A 19,138-nucleotide genomic window follows, 5' to 3' on the forward strand; every position below is an offset into this window, starting at 1 on the left:
CCTCCCCCCGGTAATACGTCTAAACATCAGTATAGCTTAGAGCTTCATGTTAAAATGTTTTTCTCCTATGTCTTTTAAGAGTTATTTGTTTAACATGCTTTTATTATCCCAGATGATGTGATTTGGGAAGAAAGCATTAATTCTCTTATCAGCTCTGTTTCCTTCCCAGTTGTTCAGAGAATTGAGCCATACCTAGTAGTTTATGAAGTAAGAGGCATTAAATAGAGAGCTCATTGCTGACCGGATTGAGCCACTTTTGAACTGTGGCTACCCAGGCAAAGGGGATTGACAGCTTAGCGTTTATGCAGCAAATGCATTGGCGAGCAGCAGAATCAGACGCCTTCACACACTGCCGCCTCCCAGTTAGGCCTTTGCATCATCTAAATTTCTGGGGAACAAGATGCCTTAACTCTTCGTTCCATGTTGCTTGTTCAGTCTGACTTTGGTGAATATTGTTCAGTGAGCGATGATTTTGAAAGGTAGCTGGTATTTATTGTAGGCATTATAATTAATGTGTGTTCTTTCATTCGTTCATCCCCTTATGTATCCATTCATTCATTCAAGAGTTATTTACTGGCTGTTTATAATGTGCCAGGTCCTGGCAGATATGGGTACTCTTGTTGCTGAGTATTCCTAACTCTTAAACATATTGCCTACATTATCGTGTTAGAATAATGTCAAATATAACCTTGTCAAAACAACTAGTCTGTGAGGTGTCCTTGGCATACACTGTTAATCTGTGATTATTCTCTAATGAGCTTGATGATAAATTAGATGCTGGCTACTCATTTAGGACCACTGGGTGAGGGGATGATTCTGTCCCACGCAGTCATTGACTTGTTTATTCAGTAAAGGTCTACTGAGCACCTATTGTGTGTCACTGTGTGAGGTGCTGGATCCTCCTCACCCTTTGACTTGCTAGATGATTATAGAGGCTTGTCTAAACGAGTTTTTTGCTATATATGTTTTACCCAGAAACTTCAAATCGTCCATATGGTCAGAGCCTTCCCATCACTCGCGTTGATCCTGCTTGATCTTCTCCATCCTGTGTCTCCTTGCCGCCCCACCCGGCAGAGAGCCCACAGCTAGCCATTTCAATAGTCAACTCTACCAGTTCTCTCTCCCCTGTCCCTTCTCCCTCCACTGCTTTGGCCTTGGCAACTCCCAACCTCATCTTCGATGGAGTCCTCTGTTCTTCCTAAGCTCACGAGTACTGCTGGTGGTCCTCTCAAAACCATGCTGAGGACACAGCTCTGCATTCTGGACTCAATTAAGCAAGGCTTCGTGGGCTCATCAATCCAGTGTTGGTGGTTTTAGATTCCTTTCATTCACCACGCTGACCATCGTAGAAATTGTCTACTTCACTTGGGCCTCTGCTATACCTTCATTTGATCTCAGCAGATGATCTAATTCCTCTTTTACTATAAAGATGGTGGTCATGTGACTTGTTAAACTTCCCTTTTCTAAACTCAGAATCTTCAGCATTTTTTCTCTTTGATCGCCTCCTGACTCTGTAAGAGGACAGGGATTGTCAGTTTATTGAGTAGCTGCCATACTCCAGGCACTGTGATTGATTGCCCATGCCTAGACTCTACATCCTTCCATTGCTCATGACCTCATTCATTCATTCTTTCATTCAGCAAACTTTTGCTGAGTGACTACTGAGTATCCAGTACTCTTAAGCGCTAGTGAAACAGTGATAGGATACTCTTGGCCTAGTGGGAAGAGAAGTTTAGTCATTATCATGTTGAAATGTGCCTGACTTTTGGCCAATTTAAAAATAAAGTCCATCTGGAGCACCTAGGATGAAATATCTCCTCTCTAAAGATAACATTTGTTCTCGGTTTCAAAGCATTCATAGGAGTTTACAGACTAAAGTAGAAAAAGGGCATCCGAGAGGGAGGGAACAGCATATGCAGAAATATGAAAGAGCCAAGTGGGTTCAGAAAATGGCAAGTAATCGGGAGTAGTGTTGAGTTAGTGGAGGAGGACAGCAGGAGAGAAGTCTGGGAAGGTACACAAAGGCCCTGTTATTCTATGCAAAGGAATTAAGATTATCCTTTGAGAATGGGGCAGCTTTGTGAGGTTTGCGAGCAAGGGAGTGACTTGACCAGATTGGCCTTTTTTTTTAGGATTGGCTTCTGAGCTAACATCTGTTGCCACTCTTCTTTCTTTTTCTCTTTCTCTCTCTCCTTCTTTTCTCCAAAGCCCCCCAGTACGTAGTTGTATATTCTAGATGGGGGCAGTTTGGCTTTTGATGTTTATGATAGTAGCAGAAGTTCCTTGTGTATTGCAGGAGAAAGATGATGAGGGCTGGATGGCCATGGCCATGATGAAAAGAATGGGGATAAGGGCTGTGCCTGTGGCCGAGTGGTTAAGTTCGTGTGCTCCCCTTCAGCGGCCCAGGATTTTGCCGGTTCGGATCCTGGGCGCGGACATGGCACCGCTCATCAAGCATGCTGAGGCGGCATCCCACATGCCACAACTAGAAGGACACACAAATAAAAATACACAATTATGTACCAGGGGGCTTTGGGGAGAAAAAGGAAAAATAAAATCTTTAAAAAAAAAAAAGAGAAAGAATGGGGATAAATTTGACAGATACGTAGACTGAAAATTACCAGGTCTTGGTGCTCAACTGAGTGTCAGAGGAAATGACACTGACTTTTTCCTGATCAGGAAAGTAACAGGTTTGAGGAAAGACTGCTCAGTTTGGGACATGTTGAGTTTTAGGGAATCTGATAGGCTTTGAGTGGTGGGAATAACCAATAAGGGAGAGGAGTAGTTGTTGGGGATCCAGTCTGGAGTAATCATTGAACACACTGGGGTGAAGCATAAATAGAGGGCCCTGGGGAGCCTTAAAGTACACCAACACTGAATGCGTGGATGGAGGTAGTGAAGTCTTTAAAAAATGACCAAGGAGGTGTGAAGGGTTTCAGAGGCACACGGTGAACCAGGGGGTGTGGTCTCAGGGAGGCTGTGGGAGAAGTTTCAAGAGTGGCCTTCAGTGTCAGGTGTGACAGAGCACTTCTAGTCTGTTGGGTTCCGCCACATTTCCTAGTATGTCCTGGTGCCACCTGCGTCCGCGTCCCCTGGCTGCCTGTTGTCAGTGCTGCCCCCAGGGTTCTACCACAGCCTTCCTGCCCAGATCTGGGTGAAATACTTGATTCTAGCTTTGGAGTTTAGGAACACTATCCTAGCCTGGAGAATTGAGAGTCCACAATGCAGAGAGTTACAAGTAGGAGATAAAAACTTGGAGACAGCACCCTTTCAAGACACTTAACTGAATTGGGGAAAGAGATTGAAGGGTGGACGCGAGAGGAGTAGAAGAGTAATGTGGATGTGACCCTTTAGGGTCAGATTTCCCTGAGTGTATTTATAGGCTAAAACGAGAGAGCCAGTAGAGAGAGGGAGGTTGGTGTTGGAGGGGTGATAGCTGGTGGAGGGCAGGGGTTTAAGAGAGAAGTTAGAAGGATGAAGATATTTGATGTTGGGTGGGGGAATTCCCTTGTGCCTTCTCCATCATCTTATCATACTTAACCTCTCTAAACCACTTGAAACCACCAACCACCCCTTCCTTCTTGAAACTCCCTTCTAACTTCTGTGTCACTCTCTAGGGCTCTACCCCTGATTGCACCTCTATAGTGTAGTGGATGGAGATTGAATGACTTTGATGTTCAAATGTTTGTCTACTAGCTTTGTATATGTGTATGTATGTATGTTAATACTCCCTCACCTTCAGTGTCGTCTTCTAAGAAATAAAGGTTAATATGTCCCCCACAGGATAGTTGTGAGGACTAGGACTTAATGCTCAGTAGATGTCACTCTTCCTATTTCCCAGATATAGGAATTGACTGTGGTTTGTTCCAAGGACACTTCCCCTCCCCTTTCAATCTTACCCACTCCCTTCGAAGTGTCACCTCTGTACTGATGACTCTCCACTAGCTCTTGCTTTCACTTCTGCTTCTCTCCTGAGAACAACCTCTTCCCCTCACTTGGCTGTTCTCACAAGAACGTCATTATTCTTCCAGTCACTGGGCTGGAAATGTGAGAAACTTCATTGATACCACCTTGGCTCTTATGATCAGCCAGCTCCCAGGTTATTGGTTTTAGCTGCACAGTATCTCATTCATTCATTCATCTGATGGTGAATTATTTATCAAACTGCCTGGTACTCTGTTAAGTACAAGCCTTGATCCCTGGCTTACAGTTAATCATTCATAAAATTGCAATGCAGTGTAGTGATTGCTCTGCAAGAGTTTAGTATGAAACTTTTGATGAGACCCATTGGGAGAATGCCTATTCAAGACTTGGTGGTGGGGGTTGTCTGTAACAGCTTCTTAGCTTGAGCTGTTTTGAGGTTCAGAAGGAATTAGCTCCATAAAGATTCATGGCAATGACACAGAGGTAGAGGGAACATGAGAGTGGAGGTACACAGGTATCAGTCAGTTGTTGAGTGTGGCCACAACACAGATAAGGAAGGAGTGGAGAGGAGAGAGCGAGTAAGTGAGAGCACACTAGGACAACCAGCTCAAGAAGGGCCATGAGCCTGGCCCAGCATTGGGCAATAGAAATAAAATGAGAGCCCCATAAGGAATTTTAAATTTTCTATTAGCTGCATTGAAAGAGTAAAAAGAATCAGGTATGAATTATAATATTATTTAATTTATCCAAAATATCATCATTTCAACATATAATCAGTATAAAAAATTATGAAAGACACATTTTACGTTCTTTTCTTTCATACCAAGTCTGAAAAATCATCTCGTCAGACATGAAAATTTCCTTAGAAATACTTTTTATTTAAATGTTGTATTTAAATTCATAAAACATACAGTTGAAAAGTGGATCCACATACCCAAATTATTCAACACATACTTAAAAGTTTCCTAGTAACTTAACTGAGTATTAGTTTTTAAGTTTAAATAACTGATTTGTATTAAAATTACACATACATTAGAAATTCAGTTCTGCGGTCACGTTGGCCACGTTTTTAGTGCTCGGTAGTCTTATGTGGCCAGTGGCTTTTGTGTTGGACGGAGCAGGCCTAGAGGTTCGGGACTTCACACTTGAGGCAGTAGGGAGCCATTGGAGGAGGCCCCATTGGAGCAAGGTGGTGACACCATCAGACATGCTGTGGTGTGACCAGACTAGGAGATGCATTAATTCGCATTCGGAGTTGTAGAGTGATGGGGGCATGCTCCAAGGCAAGGGTATGGAGAAGCAGATGTTATTTAAACAGGAGGTAGAGTGGATGGCATTGCTAATAGACTATCAGATAATTCCTGAGTCGGAATGTGACCCCTTCCAGAAAACCCCTGGCTTAGAGCTTGGATGGAGGAAGAATTAGATGATCTCAGTTTGAGACAAAGTTGAGGTTCTTTTAGGACATCAAAGTAGAAATGTCCAGAAGGTTGTAGGAATAGGGGTCTGCAGTTCTGGAAGGATATTGTGGTTGAATCCTGAAATGATTCAGAAGTCACTGGTATAGGGAGACGTGAGGTGAAGCCATGGGAAAGACAAGGTCTTCGAGGGATGGCGCTTTAGAGCAGAGGTCAGCAAAGGACAGGCCTGTGGCCCAAGTCCAGCTGCCACCTGTTTGGTAAATAGAGCTTCATTGGAACCCAGCCACGCCCATTTGTTCACATATTGTTTCTGGCTGCCTTTGTGCTACAACAAAGCCACCACTCCTAGTAGTTGGGACGGAGACTTTGTGGCCTATAAAGTCTGAAATATGTACTATCTGGCCCTTTCTGGAAAAAGTTTGCCAACCCCTGCTTTACAGCTTCGGAGTGCTGAGGATGGGACTCTAGGCAAGATGGAACATTTAAGAATGAGCAGAGGAAGTTAAGCTCATTAAAGAGAGTGAGAAGGAGCCACCAGACCTGTAGGCAGGGAAGCAGGATAAGCAGGAAAACCTGGAGGCAAAGAGAAGAAGAGGTCTTTTTGGTTTTTTTTCCCAAGAGAGACAACATGAATGACAGTCATGTGTTCTCAAGAGGTCAAGTAAGGTAAGGATTGAAAAGTGTCAATTGAATTTAGCAACTCCAAGCTCATTAGCAACTGTGGTAGGAATATTTTCAGCAGAGAGGTGGGGCAGAAGCCAGCTTGCAGTGGGCTGAAGAACCAGTGGGAGGGAGGAAGTAGACACAATGGAGACAGTGAGGTATACTTCTTTCAATTAGTTGGCAATAAAAGGCAGGAGAGAGCAGGAGGGAGCCGGAAGAGACACTTGAGGTGGAGAAAGATTATTTTAAGACTGGTATCCATAGTTGACAGAGGGAGAGGGAGAGTTTAGAGGTACAAGTGGGAGAGGGAGACATCACTAGGAGAACGAAACTTCAATAGAGGAGGAGCTCAAGAAGTGGGAGGGACGTCCAGCCTTCTTTTCATTAAGCTTCCTAATTTGTCCCCCGGGCTGCTTGTTTTAGCCCTGTCTTGGGTACTTCTATCAGTGTCCTGGGTACTTCTACCAGTATCCTGAAAAGCTTGTCATATCCCAGCCTTTCTCTGCTCTCTGTTCAATTAATGTTCCACCTGTAGTCTTCACTTTCAGGCTTAGCCACTTGCATTTCCAGGCACCTCTCCTCCTATTGGTTTGTGCGCATGCCCTCCCTCAGCCCATCTCAGCCTTCCTCAGGCCCACCCTCTTGAAATACAGTACTCCATTCAAATGTCAGGGCGTCACCTAAGTCTTGCCTACCCTGACCTATAATAGGTGCTCAGTTCAGTAGTATTTATGAAGTAGAAATGCAAGCAAAAATCACAGGTCATTAAAATTTTAAGGCACATTATAAATTTATTATTGAACAAGAAATAGGACTCATTTCTTTGACCCCATAATAAAAACAGTACAAATTCACATAGGACGGTTTTCTCCACCATGATGCTGTTGACATGGGTACTGGATAATTCTTTGCCACGGAGGCTGTCCTGTGCATTGTAGGTTGTTTAGCAGCATCCCTAGCCTCCCAGTACCACCTCTTCCTCCAAGTTATAACAACCAAAAATGTTTCCAGACATTACCAAATGTCCCCTGAGGTGTATCTTTTTCCTTCATACTATTCATTTTTAATAGTTGGGTCCACGGGAAATTATCCTAAAGATATATCTTATTCCAGGCAGTAATAAATGGAAGCCACCCACTTTTGACTGCTAACCAAACTGCCAATGGCTCTGTCCTATTCCATCTAATAATATGTCAACTTATAAAAATCAAAATAGATGCTCTGGCTTGTGAGCTGATGGCTCTATCACTTAGCTACTGTGAGTTAAGATCTTGAAGTCTTAACACAAACTCTGTTTCCTGTGATACACATGCCCCAACTTCTCTGCCTATTCCAAACCAACTCTTGTTTTGTATTCTTTGATCAGGGACATTCTGATCAAAGGAAGTCAGAATTCTCCCATCACAAACATCCACCTGTTGGACAGAAGCCAACTTTTTGAAAAAGAACTAAAAACTTGAACAAACAGAGAGAACTACTACATCGTATTTAAAATTTTTATGTAAGGTTCATGAATTCATGGGAAATGAGCAAAGGGAAGACCTGGTAGAGTTTGGAGGGCTGTTTTAAGGCAGCCTTGAACACACCTAGTTGTAATGTTATGAAAGCTTCCCATTCAATATGGTAGACTCAAGTCACCCGCTCCTGGGCTGTGTGTCCTTGGTGGTGGGGATTAGGTCAGGGGCACTCTGCTTCCTGTTCAATGTAGTTTTCCCACTGTATAGACATGTGCTAAGTACACTAATAATTAACCACTTGTGTCCACAATATAAGATACAAGTTGCTAATCCTGTCTGCAATTATTAGCATGTACTTTCTTGACTTCAACTAACTGCCTATACAAAGGAGAAATGCCGCTGAAAAGCCAATTAGAGATTTTTCTTTGGGTATCGAGGCTTTAAAATGATAATCAAAAGACTGCTTAGAAGAAGGCTGGCTTGCTGTATTACCCTCTGCCCTGCTCTGCATTTTTCCTTTTTTAACTACACCTTGGTAAACAAGAGCTAATTCTCAGTAATAACCCAGAAAGTTAATGTCGTTCTCTAAGCTGTCATTAGAAGAAATGTTGTCTTTATTGATGTTATATTCTTTCTATAGCCAGAGAAAAACAGGCAAACGTTTTTAAAAATAATTTAACTGAGAGCACAGTCCTACTTCAGGCTCTTTTTATGATAGGGTGAAGAGTATGCTGCACTTGGGAATTTTTTAGTGGCTTCCCAAAGGTCTGGATTTTATGGGCTACTAATAATCACTGTGATTTATTGAGCACCAAGTACATACAAGGCACTTTACGTATATTAGCTTTGTGTGCTCTGAGAGCACCGTGCATTTTTCATAGTAGCACTTATCACAGTTCTAATCTCTGCTTATTTATATGACTAATTGATTCATGTGTGTCTTCCCCATTAGACAATCACCTCCATGTCCATGGATCTGTATTGATTTTTGTTCCCTGTTGTTGCCCCCAACACTTAGGGCTTGGCACGTATTAGGTACAAAATAAATATTACCTAGAAGGATGAGTGAACACAGATGCAGACTGGTATGATTTTAGAAATGAGGAAATGGAAAGAGAGAGTGGTTAGGTGTCTTATTAAAAATCTAAAATTGGCAGAGTAGGGAATCAAATTCAAGTGTGTCTGGTCCAGTGGCTGCTCCCTTTCCACCACACCTGCCTTCTCAAACTTTAGTGTGCCTCTGAATCACCTGGGGAATCTTATTAAAATGCAGATTCTCATTCAGTAGGTCTGAGATGGGCCAAAGAATTTGCATTTCTAACAAGCTCCCAGGTGACGCCCATGCCACCCTCCACAGAACCATGCTTTGTGTGGCCGAGGTCTGCACCACGGTTGCAGTGTAAATAGTGAGAACTTCCTCATCTGTGGGAGGCATATGTGGTTCTGTGTGGAAAGCCTTGTTGTGAGGCAGAGCCCTTGCAGCTGTATGGGGCTCCTCAGGAAAGTGTCACAGGGTCTGCTTTTGGATAAATACACTGGCCTCTTCCATCAGTTTGTTATCCATGGGCTATGATCTTTGACCAGTCTTAACTCAGGTATTGATAATGCTAATGGGCCCTGTGGCCTCTCTTATAAGTTGTGTACTTGGTACCAGGTGTTGTTTCTGCTCTAAAGATGTCCAGGACCCCCACCCCTCACATTTACCATGTGAAATGCCAAGGAGGAGCAACACCTTTCCAAAGTTCCTTTGAGTGTTTAGTTGATGAATGAGTCCTGTTGAGAATCGAGAGTCACCACACATCAGATGGTCCCACCATCCACACTGTAGCCATCCAATGGCCCAACACCCAGTGGGTGAAGGGAGGCTGCCATCAATGATCCTGCTATTGATGCCCATTCTACCTATTCAGGGCACCTCAAGCTCTGCCCTTGTTGGCATGTCTGTCACAGTCTCTTCCTAAATATCCTGCCTGGCTCAGCACTTGCTCCTAGCTCTTGAGCAATAGGTACAGAAGTTGGCCTTTTTACTAGTCAGAGTGGGGGTACAAGGTCTAGGTGCTTATCTTGACCATTTGACACCACATGGGGGAGCATATATCTGTGAGAAGGGGCCCCTCAGTTACAGCTTGTGATTACATATCACTGAGCAGTCTGATGCCCAGCCCCACCTATACTTTGTCACCAGCTTCTGGCTGTTTCACCAGTTTCTGAGTTCAACCCTTGCTACCTGTAGGATGGTATCTGGTTCTTGACTTTAGGCTGACTGATTCTCTGTTCTTCCCAGCATTCACATCAGAGCTGTTCATAATCTTTGTGCCTGATTGGAGCCTACCTTTCATTTGTCATGTAACATAATGTCACCATTTTTGTGTATATGCAAGATTTAAAGATTTGTGTATGTTGTGTTCTAATTGTGTGCTAGTAAGAATTGAAGGGGTATTTGAAAAAATTTATTTTAGCTCTGTATTTTGAAAAACTCTTTCAGATGCTCCTTTATAGTATTATTCAGCTCTGCTAAATGGTCATGAAGGGTGGTTTAATGAGATGAGGACTTACACGTTAAGGGCATCATTATATTATTGAAATCACACTGAAAGTAAATTGGCAGATACCTGTAGTTTGTCCTGAAGTCACTTATTGAAGAGCTTGCTTTACTCTTCCCATGGACAGACAAGGCACAGGAATTATAGGTGGTGATTGAGGAATATACCACTCATGGAATTTTTTTAAAGCAAACGATGTGTTTTCACATCTTTTCTCCCTTTCATTTGTATTTTTCATTTGTTTGGGAGTGTTATATTGATTTAATCTATGTAAACTATACGCCTAGGCTTTGGGATTAATCAGCTTCCCCACAGTAGTGATTAAAGTGTACAGATGTGGGAAGCCACAAATACAAAAGACAGCTTACGTCTCGCTTTTCTTTTATATATATGTATAAATTAATCCCATTTTGTAATACCTGAGCATCATGGCCATTGTTCCCGTTTAAAAAAATACCGTATTTTGTGAAATGATACAATCTATGAGGCATTTCCCATTATGTAGACACCATGTCTTTAAATTATAGCAATTTCTTAAGATTTTAAAGCAAAATGAGCTCTTAGAAGTGTGATTAATAACAGGGAATGAGGCTAATGCTGGGTCATCAGTGGCACTCCATTACAAAAAGGTTGGACTAATAAAAGCATCCGTCTTTTTGACCAATAAAGCATTTGAATGATATGCGTATCGTTTTTATCATACAGTAGTTACTTGGTACTGAATAAACTCTGAACTTGCATTGAAGAAAGGCTGCTCTACTTGAGTGGCTGATGCACTTGTTCTTGGATGGTGTGCGAAAAGGCAGGCCTGGGAGGGAAGCATATGTTGGATATGCCAGTTCGATTTTTACGTTGTCTGCTACAAGCATAGTACCCACAACCCAGGATCCCCATTCACTTTGGGGACAAGAGTAGAGAATCTAGTCAACTGACTATTTATTTCTCTACCAGCATAAGTTACACAGTAGGCTAGATAAGTGCTATGTGTGTTGCACTGTTAGGAGTAATGTGCTTAGGAGTCAGGATGTAGCCTGGTCTTCATGTGAGTTTCTTAGTCTCCTCTGGGTCAGTTCCCCAACACATAAGCTTGTACCTCTCACTGGTGTGTTGGAAGAGGATTTTTAGGTGATTCATAAATCATTCACCAATTTTCATTATTGTAATTTGATGTTGAAGCAATTCCATTTTTAGTCTGTTTTAATCCTTCTGATAAAGCCAAGGAGAAAGTCTGCATTCGGTACTAGCATGTCTTTAATCTCTCTTTTCCAGTTGTAAGCTCGTTATTTAACAAAGGAAGAACATGGCTCCCGCTCAGAGCCTTTGTGGACAGCAGGATCTAGCTAGAATTTAATAACATTGGTCAGGTTGTATTACATTTATTACAAGGTCTTTCTCTTCTACAAAGGGATACATACTGGTTTCCATTTGACCAAGTGATGTAAAGTTTCCTCCGAAATAGATTTATATGTTTGTTAAAAGTTAATACATTTTTAAAAATGGCATTGGTGGTGGAATGGATGGAGATGGCAGAAATAATGAAGGTAGAAGTAGGAGTGAATGCTTGAGGCTCAAGTGGCCACTCAGATGACATGACCACTCTAAGAATTTCAGAATTTGTAAGATTTTCATCTCAGAGAAGAGTTAGGTAAAGAATAAATCAGTCCTTTCCAGTCTTGGGTCTCCCCAGAGCTTCTTCTGGATTGTTTTCAGTTTTTAGAATAGTTTATTAAACAGGTTATATGAAAGACTCCTTAATAAATGGACTCTCTCTCTCAGTTGTTTTATGTAGTAAATAAATCTTTTAAAATTTACGGTCCATGGGGAAAAAATAAGTAAATTGGGCACATACAGCTAAAAATAATGGTGGATTAGGACAAGTTTACCAACACAACTAGGGTAGAGGAAAAAGGCACGTTATTCTTGCTACTGATGGTAAGGAATCGGTGGAATTGTCTGGGAATACAGAGAAGTCCCGTGTGGGTGAGGATTCCGTGCCTAGGTTAAGCTTGGCTTTAAAAACTCCACGGTTCACTTATTGGCCTGTATCAAGGGAAATGGTTACCACTCTTTGGATTACCATTTAGAATTGTAAACTCTGTTTATAATCCTCTACCGGTGGTCCAGTTCATCCAGGCTTTAGGAAAAGAAAATAGAAATGAAGGTCAGGAGAATTCCTGGAAAAGACTGGTAGCACAGATAGTGGGTAATCAGCATTTTCCAATGAAGATGGGGAATGAGGATGGCAGACGCAGCATTCTACTTTCTCTTCTTCATTTTTTCCTCTCTTGAGTTTCACTAGGACATCGGATTGAGATGCTTCACTTTTCTTTGTCTCCTGTCATCTCAGCTGTGCGCAAAGTTAGCGAGCATGGAATTTGTGAAGGTTCAGTTCCCAAAGCTTTGGAGGAAGAGTCTCTGTTAGTTGTTCCAGCAGCCAGACTTCCATCATCTTCAGGGTTGAGCCAGGGTGGGTGTCCTTCTCCAGGGCAGTGGAACAGCTCAAGCCCCGGCGGGCTTTCTAGGGCAGAAAATGGTGGGTTCTCAGAGTCCCTCCCTGTCTCTAAGGTGGTAACAGGTCTGTGAGCCTAAGAAAGTCCCTCCTACTAGGACACTCAGTGCTCAGTGGACATTTCTTCCCCAGACATTGCTGAGGCCTTGGGGCAGTGTTGGTTTGGGGTTGGTTTGTCAGCAAAGAGGGACTTAGGAAACAAACCACAGCACAACAAAACAAAAAAACAAAAGAAAACACTCAACGCTTGTATTACTTCGTGACTTTACGGTTGCAGAACAAAGGTTAGGTCATTGAAACAGGAGATGTAAACAAGAGCAGCTAGAAAAGGTTAAGAAGTTTATAGTGGAACTGGGGGTGGGGATCAGGGGTGGGCGGGGAGACCACTAAAATTTTGTTAAGTTTTTAGACGAAGATGGAAATTCCAATAATCTGATAGTTACTAATGTAACTATCCTCTGAGGCGTATCTTTAGTTTTTTTAATTTCATTTTCAGATTTTGCTTTGGCTCTTCAGCAGACAGTGTTGTGCCATACTTTGCGCTGACATAATCTAGAATTTTAAGAAATTAATTAACTGATTATCAGTGTAAGATATACATAAATTACCAAACTGTTTTCCAGTATATTTTACTTATTAAATTTTAAGTAAAAGAGGAATGTTATTCACACGTATCAAAATTAAAGTTTAATAATGTTAAAATTCAAACTAATGGTTTAATTGCAAATTGTATACCTAAATATAGTCTCTCTGATAAAGCACGATAACTTTCTTATAATATGCAGTAAGCTGTTTTACTTTAGTACACATGAAGAAAATTTTTGAAGATAAAACATTACTTTGTAACACTTTTGTTAGTGGACACATTGAACTTATTCACTCTTGGCTTTGAAGACCTAAGATTTCTTTGATAAGCTGACAAGATGAACTCCTGAGTGGTTATAATGTAACATCAACCGATTGATTTATTTATATAATCTTTTTTAAGGGCAAAATCATAACCTGATACAGTTGGATTCGTGCAGGGTGGTTGAGAATGCTACAGGTCTATTTGTTTGTGGACCCGGTGCACTTAAAGATATCTTGGAACAAGAAACTCGGGGAGAAAGGAACGTCAGGGTTTTCCTTCTAGATAAAACATTCGAGATCCGAATCTGTGTTTGACCCATATATTTCATTGATAAAAGATGAGCCCAGGAAATGAATGCATAGTTACTCACGCGTGAAAACAGTCTTTTAAAGCTGTTCCCAAATCCAACCTTTGTAGTTTAAACCATGTGGATGCTTTATTTTTATCTACAAGCCGGGAAATTAAAGGCTGTTGACTGAGCTCTTTTTGCCTCATTTGGGGGTGACCTCTTTTTTTCTTACAGGAGGCCATGGTTTTATTTTATTTCTTAGTAATGCCACCAGTAAAGAGTTAACCAGATTTTACTGGATTCACTCTGGCTTATATGGTGATGAGTAATGCGAGGTTGGTAAGAGCAAATTGTTGTTTATAAGCAAACATGGCATTGTGCAAACAAGCAGGCCTGGTCTCCAACTGGTTTGATTTCATGGTGGTCAGCAGCTGATCTATGTAACATGCAACCTTTCTGCCTCTCTAAATGTCAGAAGAATGACTGTTTATCCTGCCCTCCTCCCAGCTGTTTACTCTGTAATGCATTTACCTCGACCTTGATTCCCGAAGAGTGGCCCCTTTCTCCTCCCCGGTTCTGTTTACATTAGTCCTGCCCCTGGTGTCACCTATGAAATCTGTTGATTATTCCACCTGGTTAATGTTAAATTGCTCTTGTAAGATGATGTGTTTGTTCATAAACACAAATGCTGGGCCCCTTGTTTACTGTACCCATGGCAGCAATCGTTATTAAACAAATATTGCTTTGTTTGCGGGTGTGAGCAGCAGTTTATCCTGCAAGGTCTGTTTTAAAAAACACACACTCCCACATTAAAAAAAAACTCAAATGCTAGAATTTTGATAACGAAAGAAAAAGGGGAACTTGTCCCTGGAATGTGGTTGAAACAGACTTAGGTTTGCTTTTCTTATCTTTTGCTTGGATGAAGGGGCTGGAGAGATTAGCAAGTTGTTTGGTTTTTCTAAGAGATTTCCTTAGTGTAATGATATCTATGCAGTTGTTTGCTTTCTTCAGAAGGGAGAGAGCTCTCCTGAAAGGCCACTAGCTCAGTAATAGAACATCAGATGGCTAGAAAACTCTTTGTGGAGCAAACAAGGACTTAGAAGGTCGAGGAGAAAAAGTCTAGTGCTATGAACAAGGCAATCACCTTCGAAAGGTACAGTCCTTGTATTTTTGTATTATTGTGTGTGCATTGTGTGTTGTCGTGTGGGCTCCATATGATCCTATGTGATGCATGTACTCTGTGAAGTTTGAAAAGGGAAGAGTAACTTTTAGTTTGATGTGTTCTGAATAAATCCTCCGTGATATGAATGGAGACATCTTAGCTGGGAGGAACGCACGCAATGAATATACATTATCTATTTTTAAAAGCTAGTGTTTTTATTCTTACCTGTTATTCTTACCTGTCTCATTTTACGATGAGTTTATGCCTTGTATCATTTCTAATTAAGTGTTTCTTCATTCAGCTTGGCGTGTGTGGCTCTTATCCTTTGGACACTGGGAATCACATTAGATAAGACCCAACACTAGCCTGCCCTTTGTCATATTTTGCAAACAGCGGAGAATACTCAGCTCACATCATCTTTGTTTTTTGTTTTTTGAATCATTGTTTGTTGCTGGTTCTGAATTTGCCCTGTGTCTCAATACTAGGCAAGGTCTCCTAGCATCTGCTGTACATTACAAGGATACAGCACTGACTTGGGTGAGGGTGGAGGCTGAGGAGTCATGACCTTCAACAAATGATAGTCTTTTATATCAGAAAAAGCCTGCTAATCTATCTGTGAGAGCAACTTTGGGGGGGAAATACGTATATGCATATTGGAGTTTTTGAAGGATAAAATTAAATAATTGTCCCTTTCACACAACGGAGAAATGTGAGCAACAGACTTCTGATGGCCTGCATTCACTAAGTTGCCATGATGCTGTGAACATATTGTTCCTTTTGGCCACTAGAGCGGTTAGGGGCTGGAGGCGAAGTGAGAGAGACGTGAAGTGTGTCATCGAACATGCTAGTCATTAATTGATGTTAGGAACCTGGTCCCATGTATATTAAACTATATAAAATATGGAAATGAAAAAATAATGTTCTGAATTGGTTGTCGGTCACTTTATTCCACCGGGCTATTTGTGAGAGTTCAGACGTTTGAATGTTCAAACGATTAAAGTTCGTCAGGCTTTGTTAGTTCTCAAACTTAAAATCTATTTTGTTCTGTAAAAATGCATTTTAATTGAGCTGCCCGGAACACCTGGCCCTGTCATACCCTAAGCTTCAGGAGCTTCCTTGTGGCAAAGCAAACAGCCTAGGACTGCACTGGCAAACCTCCTTGTTGGTCTCTGTTTAATTATTTGAGCTCGTCTGGATTAATATGCCAGAGGGTGAGTCTCCGTTCTCCTTTGTCCTTCTGTTACCTAGAGCGGCTTCTCTCTTCTAACTTTCATAGTTTGCCCACAGTTGCTATGATTCCAGCACTTAAACTCTTGTCTACTGGGGGAGAAGGAAAATAAGACCAACAGTAGGTGAAATTCTGAAAATATAAATTAGACATCTGTAACTTTTCATAGGGTGGGATGCTTATTATTTGCACACATTGGTGTTTTGTAAAAAAGATTACAGCGTCCAAGAAAGTTTGATTAAGACAGCTTTTGAGAATGAGACTGCTACAGTTTGTCTGAGCATTACTGCCTGGTATTGGAATTTAGAAACGCCTTCGCCTTGGAAACATGAAGTCTCCTGTCATCACCTTGAAAGTCCGGTGGAGAAGAAAAACCATCTTTTTGTTAGGAACATTATTTTATTACACCCTATATTCCAGTGACTCTATCCTGAGTCATGAATTACAGGGAAAATTAAACATCCTATTCTCTACCATTTCCGGTCCATCTGAACTGTCTTTATGTATATTAAGTAAGTGTTCATCATTGGTTTTGGTAGTTTTTCATTGGTTGATTATCTTTAAATTCCAATGGCTGGGACAATGCTACTTCTATTAAGATTTAAAATGATCTAATGCCTTAAGTAATTTTCTGAGTTTCAGAACTCCAAAATGGTCAATTGTTCCAAAGTAGTACAGAAAATAGAATATTTTAGAAGTAGGAACATAAAAGGTGGTGGCTAGCACAAGCGCTTGCTTGATCTCCTTTGATTGAGAGGTTGGACTTAGATTTTTCTGTCATTTAATCATTTAGTTAAAAATTCACCAATTATGTATGAAATTCCTATATGTGCAAGGCGTGCCTGAAAGTAAAGTTCAAGATAAAGGATTTTTTTTTTTAACGCTTAAACAAATGGAGGTGGAGAGGTAGAGAAGGAAATCATTTTAATGTGAATGCTGCTTCTATTTCATTGATAAATATATACTTCTGATTTAATTGATAAGTACAAACTAGTTCCTCTTTTTTTTCCTTCTTTGAATTATAAAGGTAAGAGAGCTACCATCTTACATTTTTAACAATGAATGTCACTTTCCTCCCAAACTTCTTGCCACCTGAGGATTCCTTGTTTCACAGACTCCCCATAGCTGTAAGTTCTCCCCCGAAAATGCACTCGATGTATCCTGCCTGCGCCCATTCTTTTCCAGTGCCAAACCTTCCATTTCCTGCATTCTCGAAGGCAAGAGAGAGGAGTAGCTCCTTTAGGACAAATATGCCAGTGCTTTCTACAGGGGCACTCCTAGAGCTGATTTCTTTCTCCTCCCCTCAGAGGCCCAGCCCCTCACCTCCATGATATTCTCAACTTCTACTGACCTAAGATCTGGGAAAACTGCAGTTTTGCTTTGACCTCCCATTTGGCCAAATAAGTGGCCACTTTGTTGGTTTTTTTTTTTTTTTTTTTTAACATGCTTTTGACAATTTCATTGCTCCTGAACTTTTTCTTCCTAAGTGCTGAATGAAATTCCAGATTTTTAAAGATAGATCTAGACATCTACAGTGCACGATAAAGTTGATAATACATAAATCATTTTTAACAACAGGTAATATGCATAATTTATGGTGTTACAGTGCTATCTTTTTGATATTTATGATGGATAATGCTCAGTTTTTGCCCTCATATTACTGCTTTAAATTATACCACAAGAAAATTAATGAGAAAGTAGATTTATGGGTTTCATTTGTTTGTCAATTCGGAAATTAATTGGGTGTTAATTTTAGCCGTCCCTCATCAGACCAGGACTTCAGCATGTGTGCATTACTTTGCATTCATTGTGGCTTACCTCCCATTTACTGTGGGTCACTAGCTTTGCATACATTAAAATAGCCCTCCGGCTCATTCCCTTGATTACTTTTTGAACTGCCATGCATTAGAAAATTTACGCCTTTCTGTTATAATTATGAAAATTTGGTATTGGAAGATGGTGCCTTCCTAACGCAGTCAGCACACTGACTTCTCTTCCTAAACTTGGCTCCTAGATGCTCTTTCCAGGATACGGGACCCCTGCCACTGGGAGCAGTGGGTAGACTGAAGGTGGCATCTGAAGAGTTCATTCACAATTTGTGGAAATGATCTCAGATGAAAAAATCATCAGCTGTTGTTACTCTTGTTACGTGCTTCCTCCTCCCACGTCTTTTCTTTAAGAGTTGCTATGGAACCCCCACCTGTAGGCCCATTGAGCATCTTGGGGCCACTTGTGGCCCCTCCATCGTGCCCTCATCACCTGCTTCCTTAACCCCTAAATTTCCTTTGTAATCTCCGCCACCAGCCCTGCCTCTCCTCACTGCCACCTGCTCCCGTAGCATCTTGCCAGGTGAAGGATGAACAATTGAAAAGCCTGTGCCACACACCAGGAAGTGTGAAGCCTCCATTCTTGTAACGCTGTGTTGAGAGGCGCTGACTTTCATCTGGGTGCTTCCTGTTGCTTGGTTCCCTGTCTATTTTGAATGAGAACGATGCCTACTAGAGGAGTAAGAGGACAGAGCTGGTTTAGTGTCCCAGGCCACCCCGCTGTTTGTCTACGGTGGGGAGAATCCCCTTGGCTGCACCTTGCTCCTTAAAACTCCTTTGGGTGCATTGTGTTCCAGGTATACCTTTTGCACATTTAAAGGGAACCAGGTCGTTTACCTGATGAGACCTAGAAGTACATGTATGCTTTGTATCTTGATGCAGACAGTTTTGCTTCTTCTTTCCTGAACTGCATGAACACAATTAAGGATTTTGAATCTTCGTGATGGAACATGAGTAATTTAAAGAGTATTTCTTTTAGAACTAGAGCTAGCCTGACTCTCATCCTCATTCTTGTCCAGTCTACAAACTCTGCATGGGCTATGACTGATGATAAAGTAAGAGCCACATGTACAGTATTTCTAAACTATAGAAATTCATATACTCTCTCCATTCTTAGAGTTCTTCTCTTTCTCCCTCCTTCCCTCCCCTGCCCACCTCCTTCACTCCCCTCCCCCGTTCCCTCCTTTCCTCTCCTCCCTCCTTCCCTCCCTGTCATCCCTACCCCCTTCCTCCCTCCATCCCTTCCTTTTCTCTCACCCGTTTCCC

General features: G+C 41.5%; 1 protein-coding gene across 14 annotated transcripts in view; it reads left to right on the forward strand.

The window, feature by feature from the left end:
- Positions 1 to 19,138, forward strand: part of FOXP1 (forkhead box P1) — a 411,515-nt gene that overhangs the window by 160,719 nt on the left and 231,658 nt on the right. For 4 of the 14 annotated variants that reach the window (XM_023621178.2, XM_070238623.1, XM_070238620.1 and 1 more), the window contains exon 1: positions 14,480 to 14,809. The exons of the other annotated variants lie outside the window; for them this stretch is intronic. The gene's annotated coding sequence lies outside the window, so the exon portion shown is untranslated. Of the gene's footprint in view, positions 1 to 14,479; positions 14,810 to 19,138 lie in introns of those variants that run through there. 14 annotated transcript variants of the gene reach the window in all.

The sequence above is a fragment of the Equus caballus genome, chromosome 16 (genome assembly GCF_041296265.1).
Source record: "Equus caballus isolate H_3958 breed thoroughbred chromosome 16, TB-T2T, whole genome shotgun sequence".
In the NCBI taxonomy this organism is placed as follows: Eukaryota; Metazoa; Chordata; class Mammalia; order Perissodactyla; family Equidae; genus Equus; species Equus caballus.